A 22,919-nucleotide genomic window follows, 5' to 3' on the forward strand; every position below is an offset into this window, starting at 1 on the left:
CCGAGACCCGCTCTGGGCCTGCAGAATCTTTGAGCTGTCCGGAGGGGCCCTACTCTTGGGGACCGAAGCTGTCACCTCCAGGATCTCTCTTGGTGACGTGGGCCCCATTCTTTCCCTTGTGGGTTCTCCCTCCCTCCTACCCTGTTAGGGACTTTTGAAGCTGCAGCACTGGCTGCGCCCAGTACAGAGAAAGAGCACAATAAATGTTCTTGGAATACATAAAATGTGACTTTGCTTAATTCCTAGGCCTTCTGTTCCACGGAGTTACAAATTCGTTTATCTGTGGTTGCTTATACACACCCCTTCCTCCCCACACACACCCCAGAATGTAGGCTCTATGAGGGCAGCAGCCAGGGCTGGCACATAGTAGGTGCCCAATAAATGTTTGTTGAATGATTACAATTACAAAAGGAGTTGCTAATAGCATCTCTCAGGGTTGCTGGGAATTGGAGAAACACACTCCCTTCAAAGGGGAATGCATCCCCTGGCACACAGTAGGTGCTTAGAGTCACCACCATTTCTCAAAGTAGGACCCTGAGGCCCAGATCAGACATGGAGAGAGAGGCCCAGTCTGAGTCGTTGCAGGGTGTTTATCTGCACCGCCACCTACAAATCTCTTGCCCAAATCTAGGCTGCCTCTAAGGAAACCGGGAGTCCCAGGACTCTGGGGTCTGCAGGAAGAAGGGATTTCCAGGCGCACAGTCAGGATTTTGGAGGTCGAGTTCAGCTAGGGACCTGGTTAGGCGCTTAGGCTGCGACGATTGGACAGGGAGGCTGCCCGGTTCCCTAGGACAAAGGCCGACAAGAGACGCCAGGTGTACCATCTCCCGGTGCGGATGGCCCAAACCCATACCTTTTGGAAAGCTGGAGGGACGCTGTCCGACAGCAGGACCGAGAAAAAAAGTGAGGGAGGGATGGAGAGAGACAGAAACAAGAGAAAGCAGAGAAAAGGGGGAGAGACAGAAGAAGGCAGGCAGAAAGGACAGAGAAAAGACTGGCTTGAGAACCCAGAGGGACAGGATTTGTTCATTCATCAATTAACTCATTCATCCAGTCATTCATCCTATTTTTACTGAGCACCTACTCAGTGCCAGGGACTGTCCGAGGCGCTGGGATTCAGCATAGAACAAAACAGAGAAAAATTCTGCCTGTGGAGCTTACATTCTATAAGAGGAAGACGGAGAATGAATAAGTCAGTATAGACTTTTAGGTGGTGTGAAGTGTTATGGAAAAAACAGAGCAGGGAAAGGACAGGCAGAGAGCAGAGAGGAACAGAGACCAGGGAAAAGGCGGGGGGGGGGGTCGGAGAGGGAAACACAGACCCAGAGAAAGAAGAAGAGATAGGAGTCAAGAGACCAGGTGACAGAAATAGAGATCGAGGCCCCCAGGGAGAGGGGAGGCCGGCGAGAGACCTGGGAAGGAAAGGCCTGGGCCGGATGAAGGCGAGGGGACCAGACGGGGCGAGGTCAGTCCCGAATCGCGCCCCGCTCCCGGGAGGGCTGCGGTGTTGACGGGGACCCAGCGGCTGGAGCGCTGCCAGTCCAAGACCCCGACGCTCCTGTCGGGACTTGTGGAGCCACCGGAGACGCGGTGTTCCTAGCGCCAGCTTGGGCCGGTTTCCGCACAGGCCGCCCCCGGCACCCTTCCCCGCGCCACCGAGCCCGAGGTGACCCGGAGTTGGAGAAGACGCCCAGGCAGGCGCCGCGACCTGGCGGCGGAGCGAGAGACAGGAAAGTGTCAAGGAAGCGCGAAGCCCAAGTGCGAAAACAGCATCTCCTGCCTCGCCTCCACCCACCAGCCCTGGAAGCAGAGCCCGCCCGGGGCATCTCCCAAAGCCGCGGCGGCGGGGCTGAGGGCTCTAGGCCCTGCGGTCCTGCACGTGGGGGAGGACCCTCTCCCCACAGGCCTGGGCGTCCCTGTATTGGACAGTAGGGTCGCTTACAGGCCACTACCGCTCAGTGGCAGCAGGTGCCCAAAGAGGGTGGGCTGCCTTCTCTCACACACCCCTGGGCGCTTGGAGGTATTTATTACTTATTTGGAAATGATTGGTTTCTTGCAACAGCAGAAGAAAATGGGAGGCACGGAGCTTCCAACAGCTTGACCTACCTATTTCTGTCAAAAGGCTACTTGCTGTATTTTGACCTGAGTGAAGAAAAAGACTGCAAGATCCCTGACATTCCATTTCTCTTCGCTAGTTTCAACTTTCCCATACATGCTCCTGTGTCTGCGTGTTTGACTGAAAGACAAGGGTGTTCTGCCTTTAAAGTCTGCTTTCTTCCACAGCCCCAGGCCCTCTTTAGCAGAGGTGCTAATCCGCGGAGGGGCAGAGCTGACCCCAGGAGCCTCAGCTCGCTGCGCCTGCCCGTTCTCCCTCTCCCATCTCATACCACCTCTCACTGGGGCTGGAACCTTTCCCCTGTGAGGGGAAGAATCCTTCCGCCCCCAGCCCAGGAAGTCTCTGGAGATGTCCTGTTCCCAGAGCCCACACTCTGCTTGGGGGTGGGGTAGGGGTGGGGTGGAGGGCTCGGAGCAGATAGAACAAGACACAGCCTTATCTGTCAAGAGTGATCAATTTCTTAATCACTATGTGAGAAATTGGTGTGTATTCCACTCCAAAAGCCCTGGCTTCTCATTCTCTCTCCCCGCCTGTTCCTCCCCGCCCCCCGCACCCCTACATATGATTGTCAGCGACTGTGACGTCCCCATCCCAAACTCTCTGAACATGGCTGCTCAGCATATGAATTATTTGCGATTTGCCTCAGGATAAGAAAAGCTAAATGTAAGTTGTGTTTTAATCTATAAAAGAGGATTGCTGGTATCTTCACACTTACAGTTTTTACTCCTAATAGCCCCAAACTGGAAGCCACACAAATGATCCTCAACTGGGAAATGGATAAATAAATGGAGGGAAGGCCATGCAAGGGAATACTACTCAGGAACAAAAAAGAATGAACTACAAATACACCCAGCGACATGAGTGAATGTCAAGTGCACTAGGGCTGCATGAAAGAGGTTGGACTCAAAAGACTAAATGAACCCATTTATATGACATTTTCACAAAGGCGAAACCATAGGGATAGAAAACAGAGGTTGCCAGGGGCAGGGGTTTGGGGGAGAGGTGACTGCAGAGGGGGAGGAGGAAATTTGGTGGGGTGTGTTGGAGCTAGCCTATATCTTTCTTCTTTTTTTGCAAATGTTCATAGCAGCTTTATTTGTAAAATCCCAAACTGAAAACCCAAATACCCTCCACCAAATGAATAGACAAACAAACTGTGGCACATGCATGCCATGGAATACCATTCAGCAATACATACAACATCTTGGATGAATCTCCAGGGCATTATGCTTAGTGAAAAAAGCCAGTTCCCACAGGTTATATGTTGTATTATTATTCCACATATATAACATTTTTGAAATGCAATACATTGTAATTACTTGTCTTTTTCAGTTTGATTCTCCTTCTCAGGCTCTTTGACAAAACCATCTTTATAAATCAATAGTTCAAATGATTTTGGCAGTTTCCATTATAAGGAGTGTGTCATATTTGGTTATCAAATCCATCTTGCTGTGATCTACACCCAATACAATTATATCATAGATTTTCAAGGGGCAGAGAGAATTCTAACCACCAACCATAACTATCTCCAACATACAGATGAAAAAACTGAGGTTCAGAGAGGGTAAATGTTCTGCCCAAGATTACACAGCAAGCTCCTAGTATCAGGACCACAGAGATATCCTCACTCTCGGCAAGAACTCTCCGGCAAGAACTCTCCGCTGCTTCACTCCAACACTTCTACTTGGGTGCAGTGCCACTGTTTTCACGGTTTTCCTCCTATTGCCAGAGGCACTTCCTTACCTTGTGAAGAAGTCTCTGCTGCTGTCAATCAGGAGCCTTGCTGGAGACGTCAAGTGAAAAAATATGGAACTAGTCTATATCTTGATTGTGGTGGTGGTTATACCATTTGTGTGTTTGTCAAAACACACAGAACTGTACCCTAAAAAGGGTGAATTTACTGTATGTAAATTTCACCTCAATAAATCAGACTTTTAAAAAAGCAGGGGGTTAAGAGTATTTCTGGGACAGGAGAAAATTCTTCAGCCCCTATTCTCTCTCTCTCTCTCTCTCTCTCTCCACACACACACTCCCGTCTCCAGTCTTTAGTGAGACTTCACATCCCTGGTACATGATTCACTCCCCCCTAAAATACTTCAGAAAAGTGATTTCTATATAAAAGAAAGCCTTGCATCTCTTATAAAAGGATCCAGTGTCCGAGGTTGGTCCTCCCTATTGCAGAGAGGGTGACTTCCCAGGGAAGGTGACTGTTGTCTCATCCTGAGAGTCCTGGAACCAGGTAGCAGAAGCTCAGAAATTGCTAAGTCACTTTCAACCACACTGCTGCTCCCCCAGGCAACTGGCTGGCAGCAGATGGACAGCGGGGAGACCCAGCTGGCCAGAAGCTAGTCAGTCAGAGGAGACTGGGTTTTGTCCAGCTGGTCCCATGAGGCAAGAATAAGCCAAGGCCTGGCCTTGAGAGAATGAGCTTGCCCCTGAGAGTAGAACTATACTTCCTTTAGTCCATTTGGTGAAACGTGGCCTTTCCTGCGCGTGATCATATTCAACCCCGCAACAGTTCTGCAGGATAAGTTGTTTTGACTCTGATTCTTACATCAATTTTCATTACACTCAGCTGCAGTTCGTGACCTGCACGCGGAAGGGCTACCATGCAGATAGATGGTAACTGGAAAAAAAGTGTGTTTTATGCCAGATAAAACTACACTTTGTACCTGTATTTACAGAAGTCATGGTCTAGTAGACAGCGCAAGCGAGCCCAAAGCCACTGACTACCAGGGCCATAGGATGGCTCTGCTACCTTTCCTGCTCAATAAAAGTGGTGTGTGTGTGTGTGTGTGTGTGTGTTCATTTCTACCCCTTCCAAGAGTTGGTGATAATATCATTGTTTTTAACTCTCATCAAACCACTGTGGTCATGGAGGAAAAATGAATGTTAATGTTAACAGACACCCATTGGTCTTTGGCTTTAATCTCATCCTGTTCACTTGAATGAAAAAACCAACAGCACTAACAAACACAAAACACCACCATCAACGAAAACAGAACAAAACCCACAAAATACTGTTTCCTGTTAGAAATAAAGCAAACAGATTGGCTTTGTCTATTTCCCTCTTACTCTCCTCCTCATTCTTCCAAAGCTTGCTAATGAAGCAGTGGAAGAACCAAAAGGTGGGAAGGGAAGGGAAGAAGTAAAAAGCATGCAGGAAGCCACAACTAGGAGAGCTTGTGGCAGGTAGCGTTCTGGGAAAAAAAGAGGGAACTCTGGGGGCCAGAGGTAAATCAAGGGCCAGTCTCTCACGAAATGAGACTAAACACCATGATCTGAGAGTTCTTTCAGTCTCGATGTCCTCTGAACCTTAATTATTTGGATTCCCTTACAAGTATTGCAATTCACGGTAGCAAACACGTACTGAATGCTCGCTGTGTGCCAGGCACCATGCAAACTTTGGAGATCTAGGGATGAACATAAGTCGCTACCTCCAAACTGGTTCAGACCAGTGAGAAAATAGAGCCCTGCAAACAGGCAACGGGAGAAAGTGCTGCAACAGATAAGTTAGAAGAGAAACCATGTTAATTCCTTGGGGTGGGGGGAGGGGAAGAGGAAGTAAATGAACTCAAGGAACTATATTATTTTTATATGTAGGTGTCCCCCGCCCCCATACTTTTGCCTCATTTACTGTTCCCTTTCTAGACCTCAGCATGCGCGCGCACGCGCGTGTACACACACGCAGGCGGCGACTTGGTTTGACTATTAGGCACACCGAGAACCTACAACACGCACGACTTCGTCCATTTCACACATCTGATGCCAAACACGCATATGCGTCGTGGGTCCTACCCAGTGCCCATGTGGCCGGCGCGTGGGCTGGGAATCGGGGGGGTCAGGAGACCTGGCCTCTCGTTTGCATCGCCACCAGGTTGCGTGACCTCAGGCATGCCCAGTCCCCACTCTGTCTCAGTTTCCTCATCTGTGAAATGTGGGGATTGTGCTAGATCATTTCTAAGCTCCCTTGCGGCTCTTTAGAAACAAATGAACACGTTCTTAAAAGACACTGGGATTAAGAGGTGGAATAAAGTCAAATATTTGTTGATGGATAGAAAACGCTGCCTCCGAGTCGCGCGGGTCTGTTTTCGGGCTTACGTGGAGTCCGCCCGGCTCCCTGGTGACCGCTGGCCTCTCCTGGGTCCCGCTCACCCGAGGGGCCGCCGGCTCCCGTGGCCCGCGCCCGTCCCCCGCGAGGGGTGCTCTGCGCCTCTGGCCGCGCGGGCCGGGTGATGGATGGCAGCGGAGCCGGCGGCCTGTCAGGCCTTATTGATGAGGTGCGCGCCGACGGCCGCCGCGTAACCCGAGGCGGCGGGCGGCGAGCGCCGGGCGGCGGGCGGACGCAGACTCGGCGGCGCTCGGGGTCAGCCCCCGGCCGGCCGCCCCCGCCCCCCGGCGCGCCCCGACCCGGCTCCGCGGAGAGGGCGGCGGGCGCGGAAGGGCCTCCCCGGCCCGGCGCCCGGTGCGCGGCCCCACTCCCTTCCCGCCGCCGCCCGGCTTCGCGCCCCCGCTCGCCCGCGCCGGATCCCCGGGGGCCGCGGCCGCAGCCTCCCCGGCGGAGCCCCCGCGCTCGCTCGGCCCGCGCCCGGACCTCCGCTCTTACCCGGCGGCCGCGGTCCGTGCCGACGTCCGAGCTCGGCGCCCGCCCTCCGGCCGCGCGCCCGGGAGAGGAGCGCCTGCTCCGGCCGAGGGGCCGCGCCCCGCGAGGCGGGACTCCGCCGCCGCCCGGAGTGTCTCGTGCAACACAGCTTAGGAGGGGAATCGTCAGTTTCCCGGGCATCACTCACGCCCGCGTGAGTGGAGCAAAATCAGGACCCCGGCGAACATTCCATTTGGGTTCGTTCGAATTTTTATATCGTGATAGAAAACAAGACAGGTAGATGAATAAAAGTGAATGCACCTACATGTAAAGACGGTAAGGTTCCAGCGTGGAATCCCCCCCCTCCATTTCTGTACGTTTCTGAGGTTCCAACTTCGCTTTTATAATAGCGAAAACACTTCACTTGATCGGCTTGAAAAGATACGATCCAGCTTAGTTCATGCTCAACCTCCCGCTCACTTTCTCCCAGTTCCACGCTCCTCCATCTTGTCTTTGCCCCGTTTTAGAAGAGCGGCTGTCTGAGCGCCTGACGGACTGCAGAACTAGGGCAGGTGGCCTTACCCCTCTGCCTTTCTAATGAAAGCCCCCAGGACCACCTTCTCTGTGGGTGACACTTATGTGGGGATCGTGAACATAGTACCTGCAAAGCACTTTCGCTTAGTGAGAATTAAAGAAGTAAGTCAGCCCTGGAGACAACTTAACACGAAGTGCTAAAGGGCTCAGATTTTTCCGTTCTCCATTCTCCCCACCCCCGCCCACCCAGTCTGAGTCAAGGGCTAGCTCTGACAGGTAAAGGGCCCTCATTCTTAGATGTGACCTAAGAACTGGGAAACAGGTAGTCTTTTCTCTGGGGCACAGGACGGAGAGCCGAGGGAGGGATCCCAGGTAGGTGTGGCCCAAGAGACTCCCTGCAGAAAGCAGCTCAGGCCAGGCGGTTGGGATCTAGGGAGCAGGTGACTGGTGGAAGCTCATTGATCTGGAGTCGGGAGTCTTGGGTTCTAATCCTGAACCCGCCACCAGGTGAGTGGCAGGACCACAGGTAAATTGCTTAACATCTGTCTGCGCTTTAGTTTCCTGTCTGTAAGTGGCAGAGGCTGGGTGCTTTCCTACACCAACATTTTGTGACATTAAATCTCCCCAAGCGGATGTCTCCAAACCGTGCCATTCTGTTCCTCAAAAGGTTCTATAACAAGGGGCTCACTGCTGGTCCCACACAGTGGAAGGGTGGGAACACCAGACCTCTAAGTCTGAACTCAGTCTTAGCCACAGATAATGAGCGTGTTCAGTGAGAAACACAAAATGTGAGGCCCATCTGCATGTCTATGATAAAAGGCTTGGACTGCAGATAAAACTTCAATCCATTCACTAGGCAAACGTTTACTGAGTAACAGCTACCACTGGGCACTTACAATATGCAGGCACAGTGCCAAGTACATTGCATGGATTGACTATCTCATTTATCTACACAATCACTCTATTCCCCCATTTTACAGATGAAGAAACTGAGGCACAGCACTATTAAGTAACTTGCTGAGCTTAATATGTGGCAGAGCCAAGATTTACAGGCAAGTAGTTTGATTCCAGAACCCAAATACTGCCACTATGAGCAAAGCATTGGTACTATGAGGGATAGAAAAGGGAAAAAGCAAGGGCTTTCTTCTCACATGTCCTCCTTTCAATTAAAACACATTTTTAAAAAACACTTCAATTCCTGGAATCAATCCCTTCCTCTCCCCCCTCCCCATCTTTTCCACAGGCTTTAACACATTGTATTTCATTTTAATCGCTCCACACATCCGCCTGTCTCCATAACCCTCTCTTCCAAATTTCAGTCTTCTCGAGGGCAGAAATCTTATTTGATAGCTTTGTATTTTCCATAGTTTCTAACATGTAGTAGATGTTTCTAAAAGTTTGTTGAATTGAGTTCAGAAAATTGGACTTTCCAGCTTGTCCTTACACAGTGTAAATCTCTGTCCTTTATGACTGAAGATGTAGTACCAGGGATGTGGCGGAAACACATGTGCCATGGTCCCTTCCACTGTGCAGACATAGAGAAGCTCATGTGCAGAAGACGCCACGTGATGCCTCACCAGCACCTCAGCCCGAGCGCCCCTGTTTGGGGGGGTGACTATGGGTCCAGGTACCTTCGGCCTCTTTTTGACACTGACACTGACACTGACATGGAGAGCTGGAGTTGCAAGGGGGCTTGGGGATTCTGATCCAAGCCACTCATTTAATAGATGAGGTGATTAGGACCCAGAAAGGGCTACAGGCTTATCCAGAGTCACACAGCTATTTAATGGCAGAGCCAGTAGTAGGTGCCTTGAGACCTGGTCATACCCCGTTTTTCCATTTCAATATGCTGCCTTAGGAACTGATAGCTCCCCTCTATAAATCTGAATCCCAAGGCCAAGCTTTCCTCACCCTGGTGCAATCACCAGGGTGAGAGGATTAGCGATAAGGCACACTGAGCTCTGGGGTAGCCAGAGTACGTGGTGAGCGCTGCCACCTCCATCTTTGCAGGAAGGTGGAAACGGTGATCAGGGCTCAGCCCCGATGGGGGTGAGTGGGGGAAAGACGCTGCAGTAAAGGGTCTCAGTGAGTCATAGACATTTAAAACTAGTCATTCCATGCCCCTCCTAGACGGAGGACAAACCAAGCCAAAAGGGGCATTTGGCACATAATACATTTCAGGACAATAGCTTTCAACTATCCTCATAAATATTCCAGCCTTCAAAATAAAAAAGGCAGCAAAGTTTTGGACGGGGTGGGGGTGGGGGGCAGGCATAATGGACAGGGTTCTGGACTTGGTCCTTGTCATGACCCTCATTGTTTCATGGAGTGATCCTACGTCCCAGTTTATGCCCAACGTCCTGCGTAATTATTCGTAGTACACAATTCACTCATAATTTCACGTACATTTAATGGTCACCCTTCATCACTTGGACTCTCTAAGCTTTGGTTTCCCCATCTACAAATTAAAGGGTTTTGAGTTAATATCTTGGAGAATGCTTTCATTTTATGAAGGTGGGGCTCCAAGAGGAGCCTCACGGCGTCTTTTGTCTGGGCAGCTGAGAGCAAAGTCACTTTGGATTTGTGACTGCCCTGTTATTGACATTGACCTTTGGGCCTCAGGTGTACCACTGGGGAACAGGGATTGATTTTTTAAAAATAATAAAATAAACCAGTACTTCTGGATAATAACATGAGCATTCATGAGTGCTCACCTCCCAAATAAGCAAATCAACTATTAATTTTATTCATTTTCAACATATGTTACAAATATTCTAACTGCTGTTCCCACCCTAGCAGACCGCCTCCATCTCTTCACCAGTTTGTTTGTATTTAACATGTAGCTGAGTGGAGGAAACGAGGTTTTTGGATTGGGTTCTTAATAGGGGCAGTCAATTCACTGTCTTTTTTTTTTTTTTTTCTGCCTGTGATGGTTCCCAGCCCTATTCTCATGATAAAGAAATGTTGCTGGGGGACAAGGTCGTGGCAAGGACACTCTCTCCGTGTGCTCCTTGTTGTGGCTACCCCAGCCGTCAGGCAGTCTCCCTTTCCTACCCGCTGACTCCGAGGTTCAAGTGTGTGTGTGTGTGTGTGTGTGTGTGTGTGTGTGTGTGTGTGTGTGCGCGCGCTTTATTTTGTCACTTCATTAAGCTTAAACGGTCCTTGATGGCTGGAGTAGTCTTTAATCATTCTCCATACCTCCCACAGTGCCCTGCATACAGTAGGTGCTCAATACACACTCAAAAGAATGAATTAATGATTGAATGCCTCTGGAGGCCAAATATGGAGTTCTGTATAATAAAAGTGCCTATTTGTGAAACACAAAATTTCTTTCTTTCTTTTTTTTCTCTTTCTTTCTTTCTTTCTTTCCTTCCTTCTTTCCTTTCTTTCTTTCTTTCCTTCCTTTCTTTCTTTCTTTCCTTCTTTCTTCCTTCCTTCCTTCCTTCCTTTCTTTCTTTCTTTCTTTCTTCCTTACTTCCTTCCTTTCTCCCTTCCTTCCTTCCTTTCTCCCTCTCTCTCTTTCTTTCTTTCTTCCTTCCTTCCTCTCTCTCTCTCTCTCTTTCTTTCTTTCTCTCCTTCTCTCTTTCTTTCACATTTCAGGAGACCTGGGGCCCAGCTGCATTGTAAATGTATGGCTTTGCAAACCACTTTATTTTCACTGTTTTGATCTCACATGTGTGGAGGCTCTCAAACTGCTATTTGCTTCACTTTATAACTCGCACCTTGGAGAGGCTGGATGATAAATGAGAGATGAATAATTCCTTATTGCTACTTATCCGCTGAATCTATAAACTAGTGTCAGCATTTACTCAGTTGGGTTTAAAGCTGTGCCTGGTATACTTATTAACCTGCTTAAAATAAGCCATAAAAATGGGCTTGGTATACAATTGTTTTACCTAATTTTTAAAAATGACATTGGTCATATCCCACTAACTCGTGGGGTGACCTTTGGCAAATCACTTAACCTCCCCGGGCCTCACCTGTAAAATGAAAGTTGTGTGTGTGTGTGTGTGTGTGTGTGTGTGTGTGTGAAATCAGCTTTAAGAGCCTTGCAGCTCTGTCATTCCTTGATTTCAAGATTTGCAGATGAGTGAATTAAGGGATCCTGATAATACCTATTAGAGCAATTACAAATCAGTTCATATAGACCATCTCAGGAATCCTCAGCATATTCCTGGAGGGTGGGGAAGGCAGCACTTATTAGGTAGAGTAGGGCATTTTGAGTTTTATTCTGTTACTTATTAGTTGTGTGACCTTTGGCAAAGCAACATCTCTGAGTCTCAGTTTCCTCATCTATAAAACGGGCATAATACTCTAATAATATCCACACTGATTACCCCAAAGAACAATCAAATGTGAGGATCAAATGTGATATGTATGTGAAAGGACTCTGATAGATGCTATTCCTTGTCCGCAACTTACAGACAAGGCCATCGATCAAGGTACTGTTTGTTTAATCAGTTCGTAGTAGGGTCAAGGGGGGTCAAGGGAAGGGTAGTTTGACCTCTCTTTCTATTTTGATTACACGTGGAAATTACGTTAAAATTATATAAAGGTTGAGCACTTAGGATACTTCCTTGGGGTCAGTGTGTGTTCAAGAAAACCCCGTGCCTGATGAGACATTTCTGAGAATGCTAAATGGCACAGTGATAAGAAAATCAGCCAAAAATCTACTGGCCCACAGACCTAGGAACTCCTAGGTAGTAGAAAACAAAGCATTCTGTGAAGGCTTTGGAAATATGCACCCTTCCCAGCTCTGGTTGCCCTAACTTCTCATACCCCTTACTTCAGGATGTATCCTGGCCAGATGCAGGGTACATATGGTTGGCTCAAGGCTTTGGGTTTGTTCCCTTCAGAGACAAGTACAGAGAAATCAGTTGTTGCTGGGGATTTTTGTTGTAGAGAATTCAGTCAGCAAAGATGTCTAGAATGTGCTCCTGTGAGATTATTCTTCAAAACATTACCTACCACCATGCCTGTGCGGTGCAGGGGGCTGGCAAATGTGGCGTGAAGATAAATATGGTGCCTGACTGGTCCCTGCTTGCCTCGTAGATGGAGAAGGGCAGAGAGAAACTCACTCCAGTCTACAAAAAACTAAAATTTTGTGGTTCTACCAAAATTCTCTTCATATTCCTTTATTACCAACCAACCAACCAACCAACCATCCAAAGGCTGACCTCAGAGTTAAAAAAAAGTATAGATCTTAGAGAGAGAGGATAGGAGCTGTATTTTAAGTCGATATCCCCTACTGTACTCAGAATACAATTTTTTTTATTTGCTCAATGTTTATATGATAATTAACATCAATGAAATTGACCTTCAACTCAATGCTACTTTTATCTTCTGTTGCCCGAATGTGTTACCTTAAATTAAAAATCTCAGTACAAGATTTTTTGAAGGCTCCCTAAGTTTATGGTGGGATTTTATTTCTATTTCTTTGTGTTACCACCCTCCCCTCAACCCCATCGCACACTCCACATATGAAGTGGGAGGAAGGCAGCCTTCATCTTTATAAACTGCTGCTTATTCCTCTACAAATAAAAACTATTTCAGTTTTGAAAGTGGCACCTGACATTCACTAATACTTGTAATTTATGTGGTCCTCAGTCGCGTTCTCAGTGGTTAACTTTCTTGCTTTCACAAAGGTCTTCCCTTCTGAACACCCTCACCAGCTTTTTGGCCACCACTAAAGGTCTGCTTCCCCTGCCCAAGTTCCCCTCTTCTTCTCCTGGGGTCTGAATAATCAGCTTTTATTTGCAGCTGGACGAGAGCACCTGGCCTTACATTCCACCACATCCTTCTGCCAGCAAAGGGAGTTTTGAGAAGAGGAAAAATTTACAAGAACTTAGACTATTGTTTTCAATTTCAGCAACACTCAAGGTTGCAAGTGAAATTCTGAGGCAATCTGGATGACTGTGAAAACATTTTCTAAATGGGGAGGGAGAACCCCATTGTGGAAAAAATCACTCCCACCAAATGTAAATGTCTCTAGAGTCCAGGACTGTTTTTGGAGTTTGAGTCCATTGAGTTTTGGGGACTTTAAAGCTAAATTCTCTAAAATGAATATTTGTCATAAGTACCATAGTCATGAAATCTTAAGAAGCAAGACATGTCTTGGATCTGATCAGTCATCCCCACCCCTCTCAAAATTTTTTTTCTAATTTCAAAGAAACAGGAGCTCATTGTAGTTCATTTGGAAAATACAGGTGAGTATAACAAGGAAAACACAATCTGTCCTTAACCACATCACCCAGAAAGAACCATGGAGAACATTAGTGTTTTCTGTCTGTCTGTCTGTCTGTCTCTCTTCCTCCCCACCCCACCCAGCCAGTTTCACACAGTATTTCGTAATCTACTTTTCATTAAAAAAAATATTATGAGATATTCCCATGTCATTAAATATTTTAAGGAAAACAGTTTGATGGCTACATTATGGATTTTGCAGTTTATGTAAGTAAACTCTTATGTTCAGAGTTTATGTTATTTTCTATTTTTCCTTAAAATAAATAAATGTTTGAAGTGCCCTTGTCAAATCCACATATATTTTGGTAAGTAAAGCATCTTGTAAACCCTTGATTATTTCCTTGGGGTAAATTGCTATTACTGGAAAAAGTGGGTCAAAAAAATATGAACACTTGTAGTGTTTGGATACATATTGCTAAATTGCCTTCCAGAAAGGTTGCATCCAAAATTCCCACCAGCAACACTCAATTTTGGGTGAGATAATTTAAAAACATATTTATGAATTTTGGGGTAAATTTACACCTCTTGTTAGACAAATTTAACTACTGCAGTGTTTCGAAGTTACAGGTTAAGAACAAAACAAACAAAGCCAAACAAACCCATGAGGGACACTGATGCCCGGCTAATGAATTACACTCTGGAGATTATTTTAGGGACTAGGAGAGGTCTTGTCTGCCCTCTAAGGTTTGTGAAGATTTCAAAATACAAGAAACCAAAGCACAAAAATGTTAAGTAATTTGCCCAAGATAACATAGCCAGTAAGTAGTGGACATGGGATTCAAATCACATTATTCTAACACTACAGTCTAAACTCTCACATTCACCCAGGGACAATGTGCCCTTAGTATCTCATCAGAACTAAAGTTTCCAGAACGTTCTTTGTGATGAGGTCATTATCCAGAAGTTGCCTTTTGTAGCATTTAAGTTTTTAAACAGCAAATGAGAATAATCTCAGATTATAGAGGAGGAATTTTATCTTTGAATAAGGTGACATCCTTCACTATTGAGAAGCACATTCACACATCTTATTTCGAGAATATGCCAGAAATAGAAGTGGAATAACTTGGTCACCACTGGCATAACTGGGTCCAGGTCACCCAGCTCGTAGGTGGTTGTGTTGAGACAAGAATCCAGGCTCTGGAGGTTCTTTGGCTACTGCCTATACTCTGACTGGCAGCGCATAATCCCTATGGACAGGTGAGGCAGGCCAGCTTGACTAAGGCCAATGGCACCCTAACATTTCTTTGGGGGTTAGTATCCTGCACCTGGAGACTACATTCCCAGGGGAAGTCTGAAGGGAAGGTGGCCCCGCAGGGTTAGCGGGACACCTGGGGGGGTCACAGCGGCACGAGGGGCTTAGCAACCAGAGTTTAGGTGTGGGCAGGCGGAGACCGACTTCTTCTAGGGAAAGACTTTCCAATCCACGGAGCTTCGTTCAAGCCCACGCGGGCCTCGTTGCGGCCTTCTGGGGCGGGGATTCCTGCATTGAATTGAAGGCTGGACCAGATAACCTCTGAGGCCCTTCTAACTCCCAACGTCTCTGATTTGTATGTCTTGGGGGAAAGAAGTGAGCAGTCACGGGGCTGGAATAGTTGATTTAGGGTTCCGCCCACGTCGCCAGCGTAGTCCTCATCTTGGGCAAATAATTTAACATGTCAGTACAAGGCACAATGCCTGGCGGAGGAAAGCTTTGTAAATGTTTGCCGAATGAATGAACGAAAGAATGGGTGGATGGATTTAAGTCTCCCAAGTCCCAGGGAATACTGGTGAAAATTGGAATCTTACAGCGCCCCTTGATTGGCGTGGAGTTTGAACTAGACATTGTAAAGTATCTACTGAAATTCTTAAAAGAAAATGTGATATTCCAAACCCAAAGGGATCCTAATTCGTCCTTACACTGACAATAGGTAGAATTACAGTTTACCAGCAACGTAAGCATACCACGTAGGGGCACCTTGTGAGTCCACACGAATTCAGTTTCATTAATTCCCCCGCCCCTCGCCCTCCCCCCTTCCCCCTCCCCCTCCCCCCCCCCCCCCCCCCCCGCCGCCGCCTCCAATGGGCCAGCTCAGCGCCTCCTAGGCCCGGGTGGGGCACGCCAGCCCCCGTCCCTCCCTCCTCCCCCGCCCCGGATAAATGCCGAGGTCTAATGGATTGTTCATGCTGCTGTCCAGATTAGATAGCGAGCCCCTCCGTTATCGCGGCTGGAGCAAACCCGAGCGGCCACCAAGCTGAGAGTTTTCGAAGGCAGCCCCGCGCCAAGCCTGGGGAAAGTACAGGGCCCGGGAGAGCTGACAAATTCTGGGGCCCTCAGGCGGTTTCCTCCCAGAGCCTCTTCGCAGGACTTGCCCTGAACCCTAAATCCTGCCCCTACTCCCATAGTATTTAAGGAAGCAGGTATCCGAGGTGGTCGGTAGCTACTATCTGCTGAATTCTAGGGAGTAGTTCTACAACTCGTAGATTCTGCTTGTCAACTTTCCAGAAGCTAGGAACACTTTGAACAACCCTCCTCCCCCCACACCATTAATACCAGAGAGATGCTTTTGCACAAACAGGGACTATTACATGTGACCAGTACGGTACTGCCTTTCCTAATTTTTGTTGTTCTTGAATCATCGCAGAGGAAGCGTAGCTAACTTTCTGACCTCCGTTCTGAATTTCCCATGGTCAAGTTTTTATCTGTTAATGATCTTGTTTCTTTAGAGTTTCTTTTTTAAAGTTTCTTAAAGAAATAAACCTTGAGGGACTTCCCTGGCGGTCCAGTGCTTAAGACTCTGCCTTCCCATGCAAGAGGCATGGGTTCGATTCCTGGTCAGGGAACTAAGACCCCACATGCTGTGGGGTGTGGCCAAAAACTTAAAAAACAAACAAACAAACAAAAAACCACCTTGACACTTCTCCCCCCGCCATGAGCTACTTTTTTTGGGTCTCCAGTTATTTTCTGAAAAAGAAAAGGATATACTGTCTATCAGCACTATTATAGGAAACAAAATTTTCACATAGGCTCTAACAACAAATTCCACAGAAAACAAATAATAGATGCTCAAAATTATGACTTATCTACAAGGAGAGACTAATTGTTCTATCATTATTACGCTAGAACTACTCTGATATAACAAAAAGCAAACAAAATCTTAGCTGATGAACAACTGAAAGTTATCTATTTATACCATATCAATTTCCTGCTAAATCTTTGGAGTTAGTGGAAAGCCATAATAAATGGTGTGGCAGGACAAATCATCTGGCTCAGTATTAAATGTTTCCACAACATTAAACAACAACAACACTGCATCATGATTTTGAGAGAATCAATCTTGTTAGACATCCACCTAGAAGCTGGAAAATAATTTTGTAGGGCGCTACTTCTTTAGAGGTGGAGATTTAAGAAATTCCTTAAGGGCAAGCAAAACCGCTACTGTGTAGTTTAACATTCAGAAACTAAAATACCTCGCCAACAGGAAGGCTTCTGGTTCATCCCATAAGACATCATCAGGTAACTTCTGCGTGCAAACTGGACACCCGAATTAGTAAAAACGAATTTATTATAAGGGGGTAAGGGTCTTGGGTTGGGATGCGAAAATATCAAGCCAGACGCAGAGGAAAATTTAAAGGCAGAGCGTGTCTAAGTTAAGAAGACAATACTAAACGAATAAAGAAAATCCCTAAGAACGACGAGTGCGGTGGATGACGGAGAAACTACATCTCTCAGTACCTAAAAAAAGTCAGCAGCCATCCCAACCCCCGCCCAACGCTGACCCTCGCTAACGCTGCGCCGGCGCCTGGACCCCGGCCCCCCGGTGCGGGCATCTGCGGGGGGCATTGCCGGCACTGTCCCCGGGTTTAGCGACGTGACGTATTGGAAGGATCTGCGGGGAGTTTTTCCAAGACCAGGAGGAGGCTTGCTGGGGAATTGTCGAGTTGGGGGCGCGGGCCGAGAAGTGAATAAAAGACTGCCCCAGAACCTCAGCGTGCCCAGGCCCGGGAACCCGTTGATCCCCCATAAGCCCCAAGTCCAGAAGCTGCGCAAAATCTCTACCTCCAGCCCCCGAGCGGGGCCGTGCCTGAAAGGCTCTTTGAGCCGAGGCCAGGGAGACTCCCTGAACCCGGTGTCCGTGGCCACTAAACCTGCGAGCCCCGGGGGCCTGCCATTCATGCCCCCCCCCCACACTGCAAAACCGGTCCAAGAAATGACTGATCCAGTGCCTTTCGGTTTGGAGTCTGCGGAGGTTCGCTGCGACCCTCGACTCTGGGGATGGGGGGTGTCTCCGCACGGGGATGTTGAGATGCAGAACAGCCTAACTGGGGGATGGAGTGTGTTTGTGTTTGTGTGTGTGTGTGTGTGTAAGAATAACCGTTTTGATGAAACTTCTACTGTGATCTGTGATTCTTGGCCAGTGTAGGGACTTCACAGGGGCGGTCGCGACCGGAAGGACACCGGGGGACGGGGTTTCGCTACAAGCCTCGCTGCCCCGACCATGGAGGCAGAGGCCTCGGGGCGAGCGGGTCCAGGGGCCGCTAGTGCCCTGCACACGGAGAGGGGCCCGCAGGCGGCGGGCAAAGCCAGCCCCCCTTCTCCTGCCCGCCCCCCAACCCGCCCCCCGCCATCAGTGCGTCCTGCGTCCAGCGTCCCGCCGCCTCTGAGCTCCGCAAATGGGTCTCCCGTGCAGAGGGCAACCCGGGCAGCGTTCTGATCAGCGCCAGGCCCAGGCCCGAGGTCACACCCGGGCCCGGAGCGCGTCCGGACCCCACCGCCTGCGGTCTGGGCTTTCTCGCCCACCAACCCTGCTCTCGGGACATTCGCTTGCGCGGGGATTCCGGGGCCTGAGACCCGACCCTGGAGACCGCGGGCGCGACACCCGTCCGAGGTGGCCTGGCCTACATGGCGCCACAATAGTTGAAATGCGTTCAAACCAAACCAGCGTCGGCCCCGCCAGGAATAGGACTAAGAGGGAGCTCCGCGGCCTTGTGGGCCGAGCGCAGGAGAGTGGAAAGAGCTCAAGGGCGCTGGTGTATACTTGCAGAGGCCCGGCGGTTCTAGGGCGCGGTGTCAGCGGGGACCCTGCGAGCCTCCAGGGGAGTCCCCTCCACAACCACCACCTCGTCCCCTATCCGCACTCGGGCTTTGCCCTAGACGGCTCGGCCGGAGGGGCCCGATCCGGGAGGGTAGCAGCCCCGAAGCGCTTTTCCAGGCTTCCATCCACCAGGTTTCCGCAGAGCTGCGTACTTCTCATCCGGGCTCTCTCCTGGGAAGCTCTTCTCGGATGAGGACGAGTCATTTAGCAACCGGTTCGAGCCCCTTTGCGGGGGACCCTGGAGATGTGCCGTAACTTTGGGCACAATATCTTCTTGCAGTCTCTTTTCTCGCCATGCGAACAGTGGGAGAAACAAGAACTCTATGTAAAAGGAATTTGTAAACTTTTAAGCGCCATACAAAAGGGATGCAAATTGATGACTAGTGATTAATACTGTCATCCTTTTCCTAAGTTTTCTTATTTTGGGACAATTCTCTGGCTCTTTGAGGGTTCCCAGAAGTTTTTTTGAGTGTCCTCATTATTTGGGAGTCTCCATCTCACCCCTCCTCCGTTCCTTAATTTTTTCCCCCCAAACTTTTCGTTCCCTTCTTCACACTCTCGGCGGAGTTAGGTCTGTTTGCCCAGGACCCGGGACACTTTCAGGGTCGCCGTCAACGCCGCGGGGACCCCACCCAGTCCGCCCGCCCTACTCCCTCCCGCGGGCTGCGCGCCCAGCACGGCGGCCCAGGCTCGGCCCCGAGCGCCCCACGCCGGCGCCCGGACTGGGACCTCCTCGGTCCTCGGCTCCTTTTCATTCCGCCGACAGCCTCGAGATTGCTCTCTTCCCCTCCCGCCCCTGTCCTTTCCGACCCTCCGCCGGAGCCTGACGCCGCCTGGTTTATTGACCTTAGATCGGCTTCGGGACTTTATCAGACCCAGCGGGGGCGTCCCGCGGCGCAGGCCCCCCTCTCCCAGTGGCGCGGCGGGAGCCCCTTTTAAGCTTTTCTAGAAACCTCTCCTTCCTTTCCCATGCCCAACTCTAATCGGAGAACCTAGAGAAAAATCTCCCGAATTCGCGTGATCGTGGAGAGAGCCGAGGCAGAGCCCTCAGGGCCACGCACATTTTCCCGTGTCGCCCCTTTATCTAGATAGTTCAGGTGAAAGTGCCTCCCCCCCCCAATTATTCGGATAATTGTCTCGAATCTCCACTTGGTGCTGTGTTTAGACAGTTGGAGATTGATCGCTTGAATTGCTTCAGTCTCTGTGCTGCCCCAGCTCTAAACCATCTCTGGACTTACACATGCCGAACTAGAATTTTCCGTCCCATAAATCACTTGGCAAATATAACAAGGCATTAGAAAGTCATTTGAAATAGATATTTTATTGGGTTTGAGAAATAGAACAGGGATAAAGAGCAACTTAACATTTCCTCAGTACCAAGCACACAAAACTAAGATTTCCCCCCTCCCTGCCAATCGAATTCACAAATGCAGTCACTTTCAGAGACAAATTCTTTAGAGGAAACAGGAAATGTCTATTTTGCTAAACGTGAACTCTAATGAATTCTGTAAAAAAAAAAAAAAAGGTTCATAAAGTGGGACTTTTAAATATCTTTTTACGCTAGGCTGATTTAATCAAATAAGACTAACAGAAAGAAACAAACAAAATCCAGCACATTACTACTATTAATAAAAAAGCCAAATCAATTTTGTGACGGGATTCTAGTAGCCTTTCACAGTAAGGTTTTCCCTCAATTCAGAAGGGCGCTTCCCTGATCTTGCCCTGCTGAAAACCTCTCAAATTCCCTTAATTTTGGAGAACACACAGAAGAATGAGAATATCAGCCCTGGGGGGAAATGGGGAGGGTTAAAGGAACCAGAGTTGGGCAGGGGAAAGATAAGTAAGGCAGATCAGGGTGAGTTTTGAGACAGCTTTTGAATCACCCCGCTGGAAGCCGGCTTGAGGGAAACATAGCAGAAGGAACAAGTTTCCATTCTCTGCTTTGCAGAGTTAATATTTGTAGTAACTATTCAGACACCAAGAAACTTTGCGCTAAATCCTTCCCAATTCCAGATGAGCGCTTGTTTAGTCCTCCTGAGGCTACAGAGTTAAAATACCCCATTGTGTGTTTTCAACCTTTGGGCAAGTGGACGAAGCTCAGATAACCCGCGTGGTTTCAAACTCTCCCAGAGCCTTCGTTTTTAAGCAATGGTTGGCCATTCTCTACCCGTGTGCTTTCAAAGCTGCCCCTCTGTCTTTACCACTGTATCTCCTTTTCTTTCCGACTCAGCCCTTTTCTCAGCTACAAATAAGATGCAAAGCTCATTTGTCCAAACAATGGGTTTATAGGTAGCAGAGGTAATTTCGATTTGTTTGCAAAAAGCATATGCAACCAAGCTCTTGAAAGCGCAAAGTGGGCTCGGGGAAGAGAAATACAATCATTGAGGTACACCTGTTAAGACCCACCTTCACCCCCTCCTTCCCATCACATGTCTGGCTCCAGAATTAAGGAAAAATTAAACCCGACACCAAGCCTGACTGACCCTTGACCTGTGAATAGGTGAAGAAAATTATCAGATCCTGAAGGCCAGGAGGCCTATTTACTAACTCACCAGTGAAACCAACAAAAAACGCCAGTGAGATTTTCTGCCCTGAAAGCATCCCAGGCAGGTCTGACCTGGGTCAGGAAGGGTTCTCCTAAACTTTCTAACCGGTTCTCAAGACAGAGCATCCACAGCAGGGACCCCAGGGGAAAGCCATGTGATCTGGGAGGGTTGGAGGAAGCAAAGGCAAGAGGACCCAGGGGCACCTGGTCAGATCGTTTGATTTTTCGTGTGGCGTGTATTTATTTGTTGTTTCTTGAGAGACTGCCCATCCCCATCAATTTCTGATTGTTCAAGTGGGAAGCCGAACCAGAAAATGGCGAAACTAAAATGACACCCAATTGTAAGAAAGAGAAACCAAGAAAATAAACCAGAGAGCGAGAGTGGGAAAGCAAGCCTTGGCTCTGTGGCTTGGCCTGCAGAGAATCTCATCTTTCCTGTCCCCAAGGCCTGAGAGCCTCTGCACACCCTCAGTCCACACCGGCTGGTCCTCTCCCTGCCCTCCTTCCCCCACCGACCTTCCATCCTCCAGCCCCCCTGCTCCTGGCCCTCCCGGCTCCCTCGGTGTATCTCCCTCTCTGCCCTGATGAAGGGGTCACCACGGGGGCCAGGAGGGGACTCACCCACGGCGGGAGCGGTGTCCCTGCGGCTCCTCACAGCGTCCCTCAGTCCCGGGGACTCCAGGCTGTTCTCAGAGTGTGGGAGGGAGGCGTTGTGAGCTGTCTCCCAGCTCCCTCGGAGCTCCCAGCTTTCCCCTCGGAATTAGATAACAGGAAAAATAGATAAGGGAAGTGGTTCATTAATTCAGCAAGCCTTTTTTTCTTTTTTGGTATGTGTACAAGTAGAAGGAAACCCTGCTAGGGATTGAAGCCCTGGTTGGACATTAAAAAAAAAAGTCAATGTTCACAAGGTTCCAGAGATGCTTCTGAAAGGTCACTCGGAAGGACCGGAGATCAACAGGAAAGAAACTGAAGGAATCACTGTTCTTGGGGAGAAATGCTGATTCAGAGTGTGGCTTCTCCAGCCCAAGTCCCTCTCAGGCTCTAGTCCTTCCCTTCTGAGCAGGGAGGGCTGCTTTGTGGTCTTTGCTTGGGTCATGCAGTCATCCTCTGAGGTCAGGAATAATAATAACAGCAGTACTATTCTTCCTAGCATGGCAATAAAAAATAACAGATTTTCAAAGCCCTTGCTCCGGTAGCATTTCCTGGGCTCCTCAGGACAGGAGCAGTTGGGCAGGTTACATAATAAGAGATAATTGAGACAACTGAGCTCAGAGAGGTTAGGAACATGGCTGTGGTCCAGTCACACAGCAAGGAAGGGGATGGAGCCCACACTGGATTCAGATCAATTGATTCCTAATCCAGTAATAAAGAAATCAATGGATTCTTAGCATTGGAAGAGAACACAGAATTTCAACCTCCTGCCCAAAGCAGGAATTCCCTGCGATGTGATTATCTGCACTCTATTTGAATACTCCTGGTGACGGGGAGTTCATCCTTTTACACTGCAGGGATGTACAGCGCTACTGGCTACCACGTTTCCCTGCCCACAAATGACCCAGGATTGCGGGGCTGTGCTAGGCACACAGAAAGAAACAGGAAGCAGCAGCTGTGGCGTGATTTGAGGGACCAGGCGAAGCAGATCTCTCTTGACAGGCCTGCTGTGTAATTCTCTTGGGTCGCATCTGGCATAATTTAGGGTAAGTCTCACCTGAGGAGTCAGTATCTCCCAAAGGCAGTTCTTAATAATAGTAAGAATAAACACAATGGCTTTATATTTTTACATATTTCCCTCTTCCCAGTCTCCAGGATTCTTACAACAATCTCTGC

At 48.8% G+C, this 22,919-nt stretch overlaps 1 protein-coding gene across 2 annotated transcripts in view; it reads right to left on the reverse strand.

The window, feature by feature from the left end:
- GATA4 (GATA binding protein 4) overlaps positions 1–21,785 on the reverse strand; it is a 79,036-nt gene extending 57,251 nt beyond the window's left edge. The window contains exon 1 of one of the 2 annotated variants that reach the window (XM_036856778.1): positions 21,714–21,785. The gene's annotated coding sequence lies outside the window, so the exon portion shown is untranslated. Of the gene's footprint in view, positions 1–6,722; positions 6,788–21,713 lie in introns of those variants that run through there. The other variant, XM_036856777.1, reaches the window with a different exon arrangement.
- Between the last annotated feature and the right edge of the window lie 1,134 nt (positions 21,786–22,919).

Source organism: Balaenoptera musculus, chromosome 6 (genome assembly GCF_009873245.2).
Source record: "Balaenoptera musculus isolate JJ_BM4_2016_0621 chromosome 6, mBalMus1.pri.v3, whole genome shotgun sequence".
Taxonomy (NCBI): Eukaryota; Metazoa; Chordata; class Mammalia; order Artiodactyla; family Balaenopteridae; genus Balaenoptera; species Balaenoptera musculus.